Source organism: Palaemon carinicauda, chromosome 5 (assembly GCF_036898095.1).
Source record: "Palaemon carinicauda isolate YSFRI2023 chromosome 5, ASM3689809v2, whole genome shotgun sequence".
Taxonomy (NCBI): Eukaryota; Metazoa; Arthropoda; class Malacostraca; order Decapoda; family Palaemonidae; genus Palaemon; species Palaemon carinicauda.
Window position 1 is genome coordinate 178119575 of NC_090729.1, and position 18459 is coordinate 178138033.

Genomic DNA, 18459 nt, shown 5'->3' on the forward strand with positions numbered 1-18459 from the left:
CTTTTCATACCTTGAATGCTTCAATTAACCTCTTTATTGGGGCTTTCATAGAGAGTACAGTTTGAGGCAGTGAAGGTCTTTTGATGTCTTAGTTTGGGTGCTTTTATCGAATTTGTTTCTTTTCTATTTATGTCCTTTATCCTATGTCAATATAATCAAGATGAGATCTGACTATTCCACTACATTCTGATTGACTTCCAATTTGACATGGTATTTCTCTGCTTTCTTTCCATAACAGTATATTGCTTAAGAGGTTTGTAATTCATTTGTGACAATGACTCCTACAATGTCCCTCTTTTCAAATAATTCTCTTTGTTTATTTCTACAATATTTTTGGAGTCTGTACTTATCTCAATTGAAGGATTCCTACCACATAAAAGATAATTTAATTACCTTCTACGTTGATTTCTTTTAAGTGTTTTCCTGATACATTGCTCACAGCATTGTTGCCACTTTTGCGTGATAAGGAAATGGACTAATTTTCCTGACAAGCCCTATGCCCATATTAGTGATATCATAGATAATGAAGAGCAAAGGGGCCAGCAATAAATACTAAGATTGTGGATCTATATGAGACCAAGGACTTGTATGGCAGACTGATGGTTCATACCAAGTCCAACAGCGACATCAACCAGAAAGAAGCCATTGGGAACCACAGATTCATTCTGACACAAAGAGCCCTTTTTGCCCCAGATGGTAAAATACTGCCATGCTGGGACAAATCAAAGTTGGTCCACTTCCTCTACAACTTGGGAAAAGCAGAAACTTATCAGTAAGATCACCAGCCAGAAGCTGGGATGGACACCACACCAAGTTCTACAGATTGCAAGGCACCCCTGGTAGATGGAATGGTGCTTCTGCAGAATATGGCCAAGAAACCAGAATCCAGCGTGACAATGATGGGTCACAGTGAATGCTTCCACGACGTGCTGACGTTCCCAACACGGGATTATGATGAAATCATACTTATATTTGCCACATATAGGGATTATTCTCTAAGAAGTGCTACCAGAGGAAAAAAGAAAGAAAGGAAGAGCACAAATCCAGTATCAGATCAGAGATGACACAAACATAATACACAACACAATCAGCAGGTTCCTTTCACGTAACAAGTCAAAGGCAGACCTGATCAGATATTTAGCCTGTAAGACTCTAAGAGTACAACAATACATTACAAAAACTGGTTATCACCTCTTCTTCAGGGCATACTAGTACCAAAGAAGACTTTCTATGCCAGGTCAAGAGTCATAAAGAAGCAGACACACTGTTCATCTACCAAGATGTCACAGCAAAGCTCATTGGATGCACAGATAGTTTTCTTCTCCCCCAGACACAGATATCCTAGTGTTAGTCATAGCAAACTATGACCTCATGCAGAAAAACATAATCATTTCCATGGCTTCTGGGGTTTTTGGGATAGAGCTATTATGGAGAGCAATTGGGGGCCGAAAGAACAAAGGCTTTGCTAGCCTTCTATGCATTCACATGCACTGACTACACTAGAAGATCCTCTCATATAAGAAAAGCAGCCTGGCTGTAATTCTATATGAAAGGAGACAGAGATGTAATCAGTTCTTTGCACACGTCTTCAACAGACACACTAGTGACGGTAACTACGTTGGCCACTCTGGCTAGCCTTGTCTATGCAATCTACTCCTGCAAAAGGTATCTACATCAAGACCATCTCCGAAGTGCGATGGCGTCTCTTCTGTAAGTATAAGACAGAAAGTAACAAGTTACCTTCTACCCTTGGAACTCTAAGATCCTGCTGAAACCCACAATGAAAGATGTTCCAAAGGCCATTAATGAGATAGTTACCTGGCAATGCAAAACAGACAATTCTTCAGCCAGATATTCTTGAAGAACAATGAATTCATACTGCACTGATCTTTGCCAGTACATCACCTAGTGCCAGAGGGAGGATACAATTAACAAGTATGAAATTGATGATGATGATGACATGTAAAGTCTCCTTGGTTAACTAAAGATTAAACCCATTTTTGTCATGAAGAGCATGTTGGTTCTTAATGGACAAAACCTTAAGTGGAATGATCATGACTGATCGTATATTCATTAAACAAGAATATTTCAGTCAAAAGCATTTTTGGTTGAATCTAGCTAATTTTTTTAATGCCATTGGATTCCTTGGCCTTGAAAGTGTTTGTGTGGCTAACAAAATAATATTTCTAGGTTATTTAGAAGAAGAGATATTAATGAAAACCTGTTTCTAAGCAGCCTTTTTGTAAAATCCAAGATGGTGGCCATTAAGTATCAGGGCAAATGAAAAAATTGATTTTATGATTTCTTATACAAGAAAGTTGCCAAAAGAATTTCTTCTGACTCCCCCGAAAAAAATGGAAAAAAAATTACAAAAAGAACCAAACTAGTATGTCTGTAGATGTGTCTTTCTATTAGCTTTTATTTCAATTCCATCCTGTTTGCTATCATTTTTCATTCACATTTGGGCATTTTATTCAGTAAATATTTAGCAATATAATGAAATTTTACTGGAGCTTGGGTACCCTTCAGTCTAACTATAAACAGGCAATTTTGATCAAAATAATTAAAAAACAAAAGTGAATATATCGCCTGTCAATGTTATAAAGATTACAGTGGGTGTTCATGCTTGTGTATATGGAAGGAAAAGATTGATCTTGAAGTATGCATTCGTCAAGGTGAGACTAGCTAACCAGGCATGAAAATTTAACATTAAAACTTGAGTAACTTCATTTGTAATTTGGCCAAAATAATGCAACTTTTAGGCTATAAATAATTCACAGTATAAGGAGAGAGAGAGAGAGAGAGAGAGAGAGAGAGAGAGAGAGAGAGAGAGAGAGAGAGAGAGAGGAGAGAGAGAGAGAGAGAGAGAGAGAGAGAGAGAGAGAGAGAGAGAGAGAGAGAGAGAGAGAGAGAGAGAGAGAGAGAGAGAATGAATGAATGAATGAATGATTTAAAGTTTTCAAGCATCCTGACATGAGAGAGAGAGAGAGAGAGAGAGAGAGAGAGAGAGAGAGAGAGAGAGAGAGAGAGAGAGAGAGAGAGAGAGAGAGAGAGAGAGAGAGCTTTATTAGGATAATTTTGCCTCTAATCGAAGATCTGGTTTATGGAATGTCCATGTCCATGTCCCACGTAAGGTAGGGCAGTGTACAAACAAACAAACTATGTACCGTAGTGGTAAACTAAATATTTGCTCAACCCGCTGCCAAAATGAATTTCATTCTAAAGCTAAAGACCACACCCAGTCTCTTTACTACAAATTGATTTTATATAATGGGACTCGATAGCCTCTTCACACACTCGGTCGATCTGGGCAGTTCTTTCTCGTTTCCTTGAAGAATAGTGTCCCTCTTTTCCTCTTCTTCAAAGTGAAGAAAAGTTTGTAAAACCAAAATGCAAGAAGGAAGAGGAAAGTGTGTCAAGCTGCTGAGATTGTGGATGGGAATGATGAAGTTGCTGGGCGGTTTGGCCTTTTCCACGATTCTCAATTGTATTGCAGAACTACGGAAAAAGGAGACTTCTCTCCAGTCCAGGGAGACTGGATTCCAAACAAATACTTGCCTCGGATTTTGGAATTTTCTGAAGAAGAATTGTTTCAGTGTATGGTCCTTTCTTATAATGATTTCATATTTACTCTTCTGTGTCATGATTGTCATCAACCGTGTAAGATTGTTTGCTGAAGGGAATCTTACTTATGAGAATACAAAGAAAGGACTCGATACCATTGCAAGGATAGTTTCTACATTCACCTTTATGATATTACTATTTTACCTTATTGTCAACAGCAATAGACTTTTACATCTCACATTTCAGTTACAGATCATTGTGCAGAATTTAGTGACAAAAGAAAGATGGTCAGAACACAAGATCTTTTTCTTTGGTGTCCTTATCCTTGGAGGCACAGAGTTGGCAACAATGAAAGCATGGATTAAATATACGTTGTCTCACGATAATTACATGGATTCTCCTTACACTCAGATTATCCTCGAATTAGTTTCTACTCTGCTTTTGTCCACTTTCTCTCTTGGATATTACGTCATTGGATGCACTTTTTCTGCTATTATCAAAAACCTCAACAAAATGGTAGAAATGGAGTATAACCAGACAAAGGCTTGGCCTTCAAAGCAGTTGAATTCGGTTCAAAGTAGGCTGCCAACACACAATGGTGTAGAAAAACTGAGCATTTGCTGGAGATTGGATAAGACTATGGAAATTTACCAGAAAATATTAAAACTAAAAGTGTGTCAGGAAATGACAAATGAGTACTTTTCCATTCCCATCCTATTTTCTTTCACAGTGTTAGTGACGTTTATCTTACTCAGCATCTACTCATCGGTACTGAAAGGGGTGCAGTTCATCTATGAAACTGGATTACTTTATATGTTGTACTGCTCGCATTTACTTGCTGTTCTTTGCTGTACACCTGATTACATTCGAACCTGGGTAAGAATCATTAAGATTTAGAGTCCTTGGAATATAACCTTTTGATACTGTAATGTATCTGGCTCACATTTTGGAGGAAATATCTGGATTAGATATGAAAATGAAAACCAACTGTAAACTTTATATCAGTGACATAGAGTAAACCCAAAGGGTAACCAAGCTCAAATAAATTTTGGAATTCAAACTCTTGAGGTTGCATCAGATCCTGACTTCCAATAAAATGATGTTCTCAGGAAAAAATCAATGGAAGAAACGACTAAGAAATCATAAGTAAAACCACAAGTAAATAAGTAAAACATGTAAGTCGTGGGAATGTAGTGTCTTGGTCAATGCAGTCAAATAGATGTTCACCTTACAATAAATGCCTATTAGAACTGCAGGAAAAGAAGTACTTGAAAAACTTTCTTTTTCTCCAAGGAGACACCACGAAATATAAATTATACAAGTAAGATGATTACATTCTTTTATCTACTCTAAAGCTCACTGTTATTGGTAATATCAACTTTAGATAGTAGTCTGTTTCAAATGGGGCTGTCTTATTTGCAATGATGTCTCTACAGTGGTTAGTGTTAGATTATTTTACTCACAGTTTTCATCCATTGGGCTGATTCTTTTTTAATCATATAAGTATAAAGATACTCATAGTCTATGTTATAAATAACAGTTAATGCCTTGAAAGTTTTAAGCAAATAACCTCTTTATTTGGGGCTGGGCTTTCATACAGAGTACAGTTTGAGGCAGTGTACGTCTTTTGATATCCAATCATGTTTGATTGATGAATTAGTTTGGCTGCTTTTGCCAGTTTTGTTTCTTTTCTTTTTATGTCCTTTATCTTTTGTCAGTATAATCAAAATGAGATCTGACTGCTCCACTGCATTCTGATTGATTTTAAATCAGTCCTAATATTTCCTAACCAGTATATTTCTTAAGAGGTTTGTAATTTATTTGTGACAATGACTCCTACAATTTCCCTCTTGGCAAATAATTCTCTTAGTATATTTCTACAGTATTTATGAGGAGTCTATGTATGTCTCAGTTGGATAATGCCTACCATATGAAAGGTAATTTAATTGCCTTCTACACTGCTTTCTTGCAAGTGTTTCCCTGATACATTGCTCTCAGCAATGTTTCCACTTTTGTGTGATAAGCAAATGGACTGATTTTCCTGACAAGCCCTATGCGCATATTAGTTGTATCATAGATAATGAAGAAAAACAATTATAATAATAATAATAATAATAATAATAATAATAAGAAGAAGAAGAAGAAGAAGAAGAAGAAGAAGAAGAAGAAGAAATGTGCACTCTTCATCCAGAAGAGCTAATGTTGACATTTGCCAATGTCAATACCGGGGCCAAAATAATGTTATAACCGGGAAAGTTTTAGACAATAGCGGATCAGTTCAAACTAATGTTTGGATTAGACTAATGCATTTTGTAAAATATGTTGATTTTCGTAAGGTGTTTGCGTTGTCGAGTACTGCTAATCATCGTCACAAAAGTTGCATACATTCTATATTTCCTTGGTGCATATCAACCTGCGAAAATATTGGTCTGTTTACAAGGAAGTAATCTTAATAAAAACACAGCCACAAATTAAGTCTGAAATAAAATGTGTATGCAGAGAGAGAGAGAGAGAGAGAGAGAGAGAGAGAGAGAGAGAGAGAGAGAGAGAGAGAGAGAGAGAGAGAGAGAGAGAGAGAGAGAGAGAGAGAGTTGTATTTGTATTTCTTAGAAAATGGTCAAAGACATTTTGTTTAATTGTCTGCAGTCAACTTTGCTATAATCATCGGTGCAACAACGAACCAGAGCTAACATGCCACACCCTGTCTCGTAACTCTAATCAATTTCAGAGTTTTGAGACTCATTTGTCTCTGTTCAGTTTATTATGTTTTCATCGATGAGTAGAGGTCCACTTTTTCTCATCGAATATTAAGGGAAGAAATTCATAGTTTGAAATGTCTGGAGGAAAAGGGGCGTGTGTCAAGCTACTGAAAATATGGGTGCTGATGATGAAGTTATTAGGTGGGATGGCCCTTTCCCAAATTCGGATTTGCTCTGGGATACAACGGAAAGAGGAACCAGCACTCCAGGTCTTCAGGTCTCAGGTAGATCGTGTAAAAGAGACTGAAAGTGAAGGAAATTCTTGTTCCAAACTTTGGAATTCCGCCAAGAAGAACTGTTTTGCAATGTGGGCATTCCCTGTTCTTCTTTTCAACTTGTTCCTCGGTGTTATGGCTCTTGTAGAAATCTATATATATTATCTCTATGGTGAACTGAAATTTAGTAAGGCAGCGCATGGGATGCACTCCATCTCAACCGTAATTCACATATTCATATTCGTGATGCTATTGCTTTACCTTGTCGCCAATAGTAAGACACTCACGCGTCTCACTTTCCACCTGGATCTCACCGTGCAAAACTTGGAGACAGAAGATGGATGGACAAAACATAAACTGTTTTTATTCGGTATCCTTACCTATGGAATCGTAGAGTATAAAATTGTGCAGAGATTTCTAGATGGGACATACTGGTATCACTATCATCATTGCTCCCTGGCCATCGACATGATTTTCTTGCTGCATTTGTTCGCATACTGCTTTGGCTTTTACGCCATCGAATACAACATCTCTACTGCAATCCAGGGCCTCAGCAGAATGATAGAAGTGGAGGTCTTACTCAATGGCAGAGTGAAACCTGATCAAAATAAATCGCCGAGACGTTCTAGATGTTGGACAGGAGACCAACCGTCAGCCACGACAACGATCTGGAAAGATGAAAATCCGAAAAGGGTCGAGGAAGTCTATTTGAAAATGATAGAGCTGAAACTCTGCCAGGAAACGACCATCGAGTATTTCTGTACTCCCATCCTCGCAATCTTTGGGCTGATGACATCGTACATCTTACTGAATTTCTTCAAGACTATCTCAATGGGTCTGCAAGCCAACTACGATCAAATATTCTTTTACTTTTTGAATAACCTCCACATGCTCGTTGTACTGTGTTACGCGCCTGATTACGTTGCAACCCAGGTGAGACCTAGGAGGAGACTTTATCATTATTAGTATCTTTGTTATTATGGTTATTGTTGCTGTTGTTATTACTATTAAGTTAGTATTACTATATTTCAATACCGCTTCACAGTTGAGTATAATGGTGGGTAATAGGCAAGGAATCTACATACAGGAAAAAAAAATATAAGAATCGCTTTAATAATAAGCCTAATCTAAATTATAGGGCTTAGGAAAATATTTTCTACGTAGGGTTGAGCGTTAAGTTTTGTTTTTAATAGTACTGATCATATGAATTTAGTCTGTCTTGGTAATTTACAGGGGAAAAATCTTAATGGCAAAAACAGACATAATTCTCTGGCATTTGCCTTACTATAAAATCTTTTATAGGTGTAAAAACTTGCATTTTAGTTCACAATGGCCATTGAAATATCAGTTCTTGCTTTTGTGTTGTTGTGTTGGAGGTGTGTGGTTATCTATGTAGTACATTTATGTCTTAAATTTTATGAGTTATTCACGTTGTAACCAGAGAAGGACAATGGTATTTTATGCAATCTCTTTCTTAATCAGAGTATAATCATCAACAAAAATTTCAGATATTCTACAGGACAAAAAATTTAAAAACCAATTGGCCCACTTTGAGTTAGTTCGAATTTGTATGAGAGAGAGAGAGAGAGAGAGAGAGAGAGAGAATTTTAAAACTTTGTCACTGACAGGAAAAGCGATGATGAAGCATTGTTAATCAATACATTCTCAAGACAAAATGCCACACCCAATTCCCTCTTTACATTAACTTCTTAATCATTCTATAAAGAGACTTATTTCTGCCAGTTGCTCTCTGTTCTTATTGAAAGAAGTCACTAGTCAAGATGTATGGAGGAAAAGGAGCTTGTGCCAAGATACTGAAGGTGTGGGGGATGATGATGAACCTAATGGGCGGTCTGGCTATCTACAGAATTCGGAAATACATTAGAAAACCAAAAGAAGATTCTGCATTTCAGGAGGCATCAATGCCCCGGCCACACCACTTCCTGGAGGAACCAAAAAGCTACAAAAATGTTTGCAAGCCCTCCATCAAACATGGATCTCTCTTCAAAAAGAATATCTTCGTCGTGTGGTCCATTATCATACTTTTCTTATACGCAATCATTTTACTTTTGAACTTTGCTGAAATTTTAAGTCACCTCATTCATGGGAATTTCGTTTTTGAGAGGACAGAGGACATGATAGCGTCAGTAGTACCGATGATTCACGCACACATATTCTTGTTATTATTGGTTTACCTAATTTTCAGCAGCGAGAAGCTTAATGATCTCACTCTTCAGCTACAAGTCACAGCCCAAAATTTGTTAACAGAAGCAGGATGGATGGAACATAGGCTGTTTTTCTTGGAAATCCTAGTCTGTGGAATTGTTGAGTTAAAAATTATACAGTCATGGGTTACTTGTGCTTCATCTGACATCGATTTCCGTTGTCATTTTTATTCTTTTTTCATCCTCGATATGATATTTGCATTGCTTCTGACAGCTTACAGTTCGGGGTACTATGCCATCAGGTGCAACATGTCTGCCGCTATCGACAACCTCAGCAAAATGATAGAAATGGAGATTTCACCCGACGCAAAAGCTGACCTAAGCTCATACGGATGTTTAAAGTGCCATTCAAAACAGCAAGCACAAATTCTATTAACAAACATGAGATCAAAGCATCCGAGTGAGAAGAGATTGATCATGGCTATGGAGATTTATGTGAAAAAGGTAAACCTGAAAGTGTGCCAGGAAGCGACCAATGAGTACTTTTCCGTCCCCATCCTGGCAATCACCACTTTAATTACAATGAACACATTACTGGGATTTTTCAAGGGGACACTGATGGGCATACCAGCCACCACTGATCATGTATTCATCTATTTTTCATATAACTTGCACAAGCTATTTGTTCTGTGCTGTACTCCCCATTTCGTCACAGTTCAGGTACGGTGCTGTAATTTTTTAGTTTTTTATTATTTTTCCAATTTAATGTAAAAGTCACAAGTTTTTTTCTTTTAAAGCAAAGTTCATTTACATTTCATAACTTTTTTTTTCAGGAATCATGATTACTTTGTTCTTAAATGAGTTACTTTTTGCTTGGGTCCCCATTATTTGGGAGGCCATAATCACAGTTCTTTCCATGCACACGTAGCATGCGCAATTAGCATTGACTCCTGATTGGTGCAAGAATTCTTACTTCGTGATTAGCCACCTTCTCCCATCTCAGTCAGAAATTGGGATTTTAAGTGGGGAAACACATAAAAATTCATGATTTGCATCAATTATAATAGTCAGAAATGCATAAAAAACATAAGAACTAGTTTGAAAAATGTATGGTTCATGTAAATGGCGTGAATTGAAGTTTCATAATTACCTATAATTCATAACGTCCCTCAGATGATTGTTTGCTCCAAAGTGGCTCGCTTTGCTCGCAAATAAACATTATATCACTGCTTCTCTGTTCTGGCAGGTAGTACATAGATGAGCTGCACATTCAAATCATGTCGGTCACTATTTGGGAAGGCTTCGCACCAAGCAAGAGGCAAGAATGCTCGCGCATGCTCAGAGTAAGGAAAGAGCTACGATTGTAGGTAGTAAGTTGGTCAGCGCACCAGCCACCCATCGAGATACTACTGCTAGAGAGTTCGTTATGGGGTTATTTGACTGCCAGGCAGTACAACATTGGATCCCTCTCTCTAGTTAAGGCTCATTTTTCCTTTGTCTACACATGCACCGAATAGTCTGATTTATTCTTTCCAAATTTTCTTCTGTCCTCATACACGTAACAACACTTAGATTACCAAATAATTCTTCTTCGTTCAACGGGTTAACAACTCAACTGTATTGTTCAGTGGCTACTTTCCTCTTGGTAAGGGTACAAGAGACCCTAAGCTTTGGTAAGCAGCTCTTCTAGCAGAAGAACACTCCGAAATCAACTATTTTTCTCTAGTCTTGTGCAGCGCCATAGCCTGTGTACCATAGTCTTCCACTGTCTTGGGGTTGAGTTCTCTTGCTTTAGGGTACACTTGGGCATGCTATTCTATCTTATTTCTCTTCCTCTTGTTTTTTCTTTTTTTAAGTGTTTATAGTTTATATATGAAAGATTTATTTTAATGCTGTTACTGTTCTTAAAATATTCTATTTTAATTGTTCATTATTTTTCTTGTAGTTTATTCATTTCCTTTCCTCCTGGTGGAGCCCTTGTGCTTTTAGCATCCAGCTTTTCCAACTAGGGTTGTAGCTTAGCAAGTAATAATAATAATAATAATAATAATAATAATAATAATAATAATAATAATAATAATAATAATAATAATAATAATAATAATACCACCCCATTAATTCGCCTAACCACACATTTTGGTGGGCCAAGAATAGGGTTACAGTAATTACTCAGACATTTTATATTTGGTAGACATCTAGATATTTAATTACACACGGTAGACATTTTACAATGAACATTTAATCTCTCAAGTTCTTGAAATGGATTTATATCTAAAACGTTATTGTGAAGGCAAAAAAGATAATGAAGTGACTGTAACCTTACTTCTGGCTCACCCTGTATAATGGCTGGGGAACCTAAACATTAGTGTACCTATATTGTTTTATATAGGTACTCTACTAAACATAGGTCCGTTCTAGGTCAGGGAATGTACCACATACCCTTATAATTTGTAAGAGAGGAACAGGGGATGGTATCAGGAAAACTAAATTTGAGCATACTCTTACTCTTAATTAGCTTAAAAGTAACTTACAGTTATTGAAATAAATACGTAGTTAAATGGGTTCAGTAGATCTACAGTTGTTTAATTTATAGAATTTGTGGTCCAGCTTTGAGGCTAAGGAGTCCATTCAGTGTCATACTGTAACTAGATGCAAAAGCCTAAAATTGCATAATGAAGCAAAAGTTTAGATGTTGGACAGCAAGAGGGAAAAAAAGGAATCGTCATCGGATACTTTATCTCTCATACTTTGTACTGGGTGGAAGAAGCAAATTAATGACTCCATTTAACATATTTCTATCACCTTCAAACATTATGAGGAAGATTTTATAGTTTTGGCCCAACTCACCAACCGTTTAAGGAATATTGATCTCGCATGCAATTTATTCTATTGAGAGAAAAATTCACAAAAATACAAATACATCTCACTGAGAGAGAGAGAGAGAGAGAGAGAGAGAGAGAGAGAGAGAGAGAGAGAGAGAGAGAGAGAGAGAGAGAGAGAGAGAGAGAGAGAGAGAGTAAACAGGATGTTTGCTCATACTGTTGTCAAAAGGAGAGACTGGATAAAAACATGCCATACCCAGTTTCTTTATTACAACAAATAGCCTATATTGATTCAAGGCGTTGAAGCTCTCCCAAAACCTTTGCTAGCTGAAATTGCTTTTAATCCAGTTCGTCATTGCTATTTCGTTTATAAAGTGAGGTCCTACCTTTCTTCTTGTTTACTGAGAAGAAAAGACCGAATCAATTTAAAAATGTCTGACGGGAAAGGAGCGTGCATCAAGCTGCTGAGGATATGGGTGACTGCGACGAAGGTGTTGAGGTGATGGCCCTTAGCCAGTTTCGGAATTTCTCTGGGGAACTGAGAGAAGAAGAGACAGTAATTCAGGTCTTCGAATCTGAGCTACGCTATCCCAAGAAGGCTGGGAAGGAGAAAAATCTTTGTATGAAACTTTGGAATTTTCTTAAAAAGCATCGTTTCACCATATGGTCGTTCCATGTACTTCTTTTCTATTTAGCCCTTAGCATCGTCACCCTTGTACAGATCTCTTACAGTTCTGAGCTTTGGAAATTGGATTTTGATAGGGCAGAAGATGGACTGCAGTCCATTGTAATCATAATCTATGAGGTAATATTCTTCGCACTATTATTCCATATTGTTTTCAACAGTAAGCCATTTGCAAATCTTATCTTGCAGCTTCAGCTGACAGTGAAAAACTTCGTGTTTGACGCAGGTTGGATAGAATTTAAATTGCTTTACTTGGGTGTCTTTCCCTTAGTCGGCTCGGGGGTTAGACATGTGGTTGTTCGGGTTACATCTTCTTCCAGTTGTACCAGATGTAAATTTGATACTATTGTCATTACTGATATGCTTTTGCTCGTGCTAATATCTACTTACTGTTTTGGTTACTACAGCATTGGGCTCAACTTATCTGCTGTCATCGACAAGCTAAACAAATTGATTGAAACAGAATTTTTAAATAATAGGACAATTAATAAGAATATCCCGCCAAAATGCTTCAAATACTGTATGGAAGAAGAAAAACAAATCACGGCAAGACACATGGAAACTGAAAACGTAGACAGGAAGAGGCTGAAAATTGCCAATAAGATTTACCTCAAAATGATAGAGTTGAAAGTCTGTCAGGAATTAACGAACAAGTACTTTTCCATTCCCGTCCTGTCAATCTTTGCACTAATGGCAACATTCTTGTTATTGACCTTCGTCAAAATAACATTGATGGGTCTCTGGTCTAACTTTTATCATGTATTTACTTACTTTGCTTACAATCTCCACATAGTTGTTGTACTGTGCTGCACACCGGACTTCGTCAAGACTAAGGTAAGGAGCTATATAGTTCGATATCTAAAACTATTTGACTATACTGTGTGTGTGTATATATATATATATATATATATATATATATATATATATATATATATATATATATATATATATATATATATATATATATATATATATTGATTCTGTCACATACTTCGATATTGCACTTGTTTGTCCTTAAAATCTTTTATTTTCATTTAACTATAAGGTATTGCTTAACTATTACCTTCATTGTTTATATGTGACAGATCTATTTCAATGTTGTTACTGGTAAAACTTTATATTCTTTATTTATTACTTCTTGAATGAAGTTTATATATTTCCTTATTTCATTTTCTTTCTGACTATTTTTCCCTGTTGGAGGGAGCCCTAGGGCTTGTGGAATTCTGTTGTTCCAACTAGGGTTGTAGCCTAGCTAATAATAATAATAATAATAATAATAATAATAATAATAATAATAATAATAATAATAATAATAATAACCATTACTGGAGAAACTTCCTGCTCCTCCCAGACGGCAGTACAGTATAGCTGTGGACACCGGTATAAGCAATCAATACGCCATCACACCTTTAATTTATTTTGTAAATATCCGTAATCTCTGCATATTCAGTTTAGTAACTGTCTCATTTCAGAAATTCCAAAGTTATGAAATTCTCCCTTATATTCTGCTTTCCCAAGTCCCTTGCCTCTGTCCAGAACACATTAGCCCCCAACCCTTTTAACACCTTACTAAACCAAGAGGAAAAAACGATTATCATTAAAATTGTTTTTATCTTATTTGCTGACTGCTTTGAGAAAAATTGGCCATTGGATTTGTTGGTCAATTTCCAGCCTGAAAGAGTCGGTGAGTTGTATATTGATTCCAAAATTTCTAGAATATGCAAAATCCTCTGACTGGGTCCGCAAGTAACCTCAAGGGGCACAGACTGATTGGAGACTGGAAGGTAACTAGTCAACTGGTCAACGTCTAGGTTTGCTTAGATCATGACCAGTCGCCAACTTTGTCGTCATACACTAGAGACCAGTCCTAAAAGTATTCACTGCCTAACTAACAATCTGATTCTAGATAGTCATAAATCACAAAGGGTCCCCCCAGCATTATAATAAAGGGAAGAATCTAAAATTTCCTTCCATTACATACATCTGTAATACATAACAGAAATTCTAACATATGAGAATTGCCTAATTTTTCTTTAATGCATAACGGACGTCAGTACAAGGCAATCAGAATATACCGGGCCAATTTCATAGATATTCCACCCTAGAAAAGAAAAAAAAAAAAAAAAAAAATCCTCTCTTGTACGTTTACTCTAAAACCATAAGGAGAGTTTGGGAAGCATTCACTCATAAATCATAAAAATATTAGTCATGATCAACTCCATATTGTAAGGAAGACTGAGACCAGTTTCAGTTTACGCAAAATTTCTCCATATTTCTATGGATACATGACAAAAAAATACTTCTGTTAAATAAATCATATAAAATATTCGTGTTGCTGTATAAATACGGTATATATCATATCAGAGATTTATTGAACACACACACACAAATACATACACACACACACACACACACACACACACACACATATATATATATATATATATATATATATATATATATATATATATATATATATATATATATATATATATATCTATATATATGTATATATACATATATGTATATATATATATATATATATATATATATATATATATATATATATGTATATATATATATATATATGTATATATATATATATATATATATATATATATATATATATATATATATATATATATATACATACATATATTATGTGTGTGTCTCTGTGTCTGTGTGTTTGTAAACCATACACTAGATCTCTATATATATTCGCCATAGTTACAACTGGATCACTTTTAAAGTCTCACTGCTGATATCAACCTCAAGGATTTACTGTAAAAAAAATCCCTTGTAAGTTTGGCTATTCTTTACTTGTATACTACTCAGTGTCTAACATTACGATCCTTATCGAAATTTAGAGTCAATTTCTACCAAGGGAAATTTGCTTTTCAGAAGACAGAGGATGACATTCATTGAAACGAGAAGACAGTCCAAGCACTCGTATTCATAATATTAGGGTTGTATGTTTGTTTCAGATGCTATCTGATAAAAGATATGGCAGTAATTTTAGTCATCTGGAACCGTTTTAAACGGTTATAGATGCAGTCTGAGCAAAGATACAGCAGTAATTTCAGTCTTTTGGGAGAGCTTTAAAAGTTATAGATGATGTCTGGGCAAAGATCTTGCAGTAATTTTAGTCGTCTCGAAGCTTTTTAAACGTTATAGATGCTGTCTGAGCAAATATCTGCCAGACTTTCAACTGGGCTCCACAAGGCACCAGAAGAGTTGGAAGACTCAGACCTACATGGCTGAGGACTACGCAGCGTGAAGGAGAGGACAATTGGAGAAGTTTTGATTTTTAAAAGGTTAAGCTACAGAAGACGGGCAAAACCTAACTAAGGCCCTTTGCGTCAATGGGCGTAGGAGGAAATGATGATGATAATTATGATGTTTGTTTGACAATAAGAAACTTATTTTTCCACTTCACCTCATTAGAACAAAAGCCGGTTATTTTTCTTATCTATAACTCGAAAGTTAAACTTGATAAAGGTATAATGCAATCCTTATAGTTCAATCTTAAAACGGTGACCGTCGCCATTTTTATTCACTGATTCTTTTAAAGGCTTTTTTCATAGTCCACAAACGCCATCGAAAGTGGATTCCTTTATTCTACACATTACTAAACAACGTCTTAAAATGAAAATTTGTTCAGTACAACTTCTGATTATACTAAATCCTGCTTGTGCATCTCTCAGCTTTTCATCAATCTCTCTCTCTAGTCTCTTTAGAATGAGCATACTAAATGTTTTCCTGACACTGGGGTAAGTGTGATGCCTGGGGGAATCTAACCGAGGCCCTTTGTGTCAACAGGTGTAGGCAGGACCCATACAGGGACTGTATGGGTCCTGGGTATAGGAGGAGATGATGATGTTGGTTGAAAGAAAAAACAAATTATTACTAATTTCGTCTAATCACCCTTCAGGCTACCTTGTCATTGATTGCAACATTTCTGCTGCAATCGACAAATCCTACAAAATGCTAAAATTGGAGTTCTTACCTCATGGCAAAAGAGATATTTGTGATTCTTCAGGTTTCTACTGGTGGACAAGAGAGCAAAGACGATGGCTGAGAATCTGAGTACGATGAATTGATTATTCAACACCGTCTAAGCAAGATGATGTTGGACATGGCATCAACAGTTGATCTGAAGATGAAGAAATTGAGAGCCTGTTAGGAAACGACTAATGAGTTTACATTTCTATTCATATCTTTACAAACTAAGCTTCAATATCATGAAAAGTCTTATTGACATTTTTCATGATGGTATTCAAGGGCGTACAAAATACTCTCAAAACATATTTTATCTTTAATGTATATACCGTAAGTTTTACATGTAAGTTATTATGTGCTGTATCAATGACTGCACTACAGACCAGGTGAGACACAAAGGAACATGAGAAGTTAATGTCAAGTTTAGGATCACAATATAGTCGTGGTACGAATTTGTTTGGAATAGCTATTTTAAAATCGCCATTCCTATTTTTATTTTTTTAACCCTGACAGTCAGATAAGTAAAAAAAAAAAAAAAAACCAAGACGGCTGGTAGGAAAATCCGAACCAGCCTCAGGCGCCTGAGCAGACACTAATCATATATTACAAAAATCGAATGCATGGTAGATATTTGGAGGATGAAAGTGCCATTGGACACTTTATCGAAAATAATACATACCCTACTTACACCAACAAGACTGTTTGATAATTTGTTTCCAAAAATTTGCAATGAAAAACCTGATTATGATGAATAATCTGACCCAACATGGCGTTATTTACCGGTTTGTGGTGGCCGATGTGGTAATGTCCCTGATTGGTGAACGCTAGACTGGGGCTCGAGTCCCACTCAAACTCATAGGTTTCTTTGGTCGCTGCAATCTTACCATCCTTGTGAGATATGGATTGGGGGTTTGGGGGAGCCTATAGGTCTATCTACTGAGTCATCAACAGCCATTGCCTGGCCCTCCTTGGTCCTAGCCTGAGTGGAGAGGGCCTTGGGCACTGATCATATATATATATATATATATATATATATATATATATATATATATATATATATATATATATATATATATATACATATATGGTCAGTCTCTAGGGCATTGTCGTGCTTGATTGGGCAATGTCACTGTCCCTTCCGTCTGTCATTCATGAGTGGCATTTAAACCTTTAAACCAATGACCCGTCCGCGGACGCCTTGTAGTACATGTGTCTTTCAGAGCTCTCGTGGCACATTCAAACAGTGCCAATCAAGTTGCATCACCAAAGCATCCACGATAGAGACACCAGGAGGAAGGAAGACGTCAAGAATATCGAAATAATCGGCCAGGCACTGGATGACCGAGACATTCATTTCCTTGAGGGTCTTCGGAAACAAAAAAATAAAAGCCTAGCAGCACATGACTAAAACAAAAAGACGGCTCCTGTAATTCATGAAAATATGTCAGCAAAAGCAAAACTCACTCTAGCAGTACCAGCTAGCACTTTGACCAATCAGCAATCAGCTTGAGACATTCAAGGAGTCAACAGCAACTACAAGGTGAAGCGCCCTCCTAGCTGGGCCATCTACTCAATGATAGGTTACTTTGGTCGAGCAAGCGCTTCAGCCAATCAGAGTGCCGCACCTGAGCCCGACAGCCAATCAGAAAAAAAACCCTTCTTTCCTGGTGAACCGAATTTATTTAGCAAACTCAACTACATCAAATTTGTGACTATGGCTGATGTCATAGAGCCTAGAAATCTGAAACTAATCAAACTCTATCAATCAGTCTTGGTTTTGCTTGAGAAGACCATGTATCCCTGAAAAATGAAAGAAAGAAAAAAAAAAACTGATGACCTGGACTGAGCTTTGAATGCTCACTGGAATAGCCTATGCATATTTATGTGTAAAAAAGGAAGGCAATATCAGCCTGACTATTAGTCTCCTTTGAAGTACAGTGGTAACGTGTACGCCTAGCATTTGCATGGCAGCAGATCGATCACAGACCGGGACCGTGAGTTTAAGCTGTTTACTGGGGAGGCCACTGCTGTAGTTGGGCACCACAGTGGGGTGTTGGGCTTGCCCAGCTGGCGTTCTGGTGAGCTTCTATTCTGATGAAACTGGAACTGAAATCAAGACACCCTTACCATTATCGCTCCCTATTGGAAGAAGGCATTAACCAAGAAAAGAAAATCATCAAAAGTCTAGAGAGGACTTTCCATAAGATATTACCTTCAATTAAACCAGCACCAAAGAGGCAAAGAGGGTCA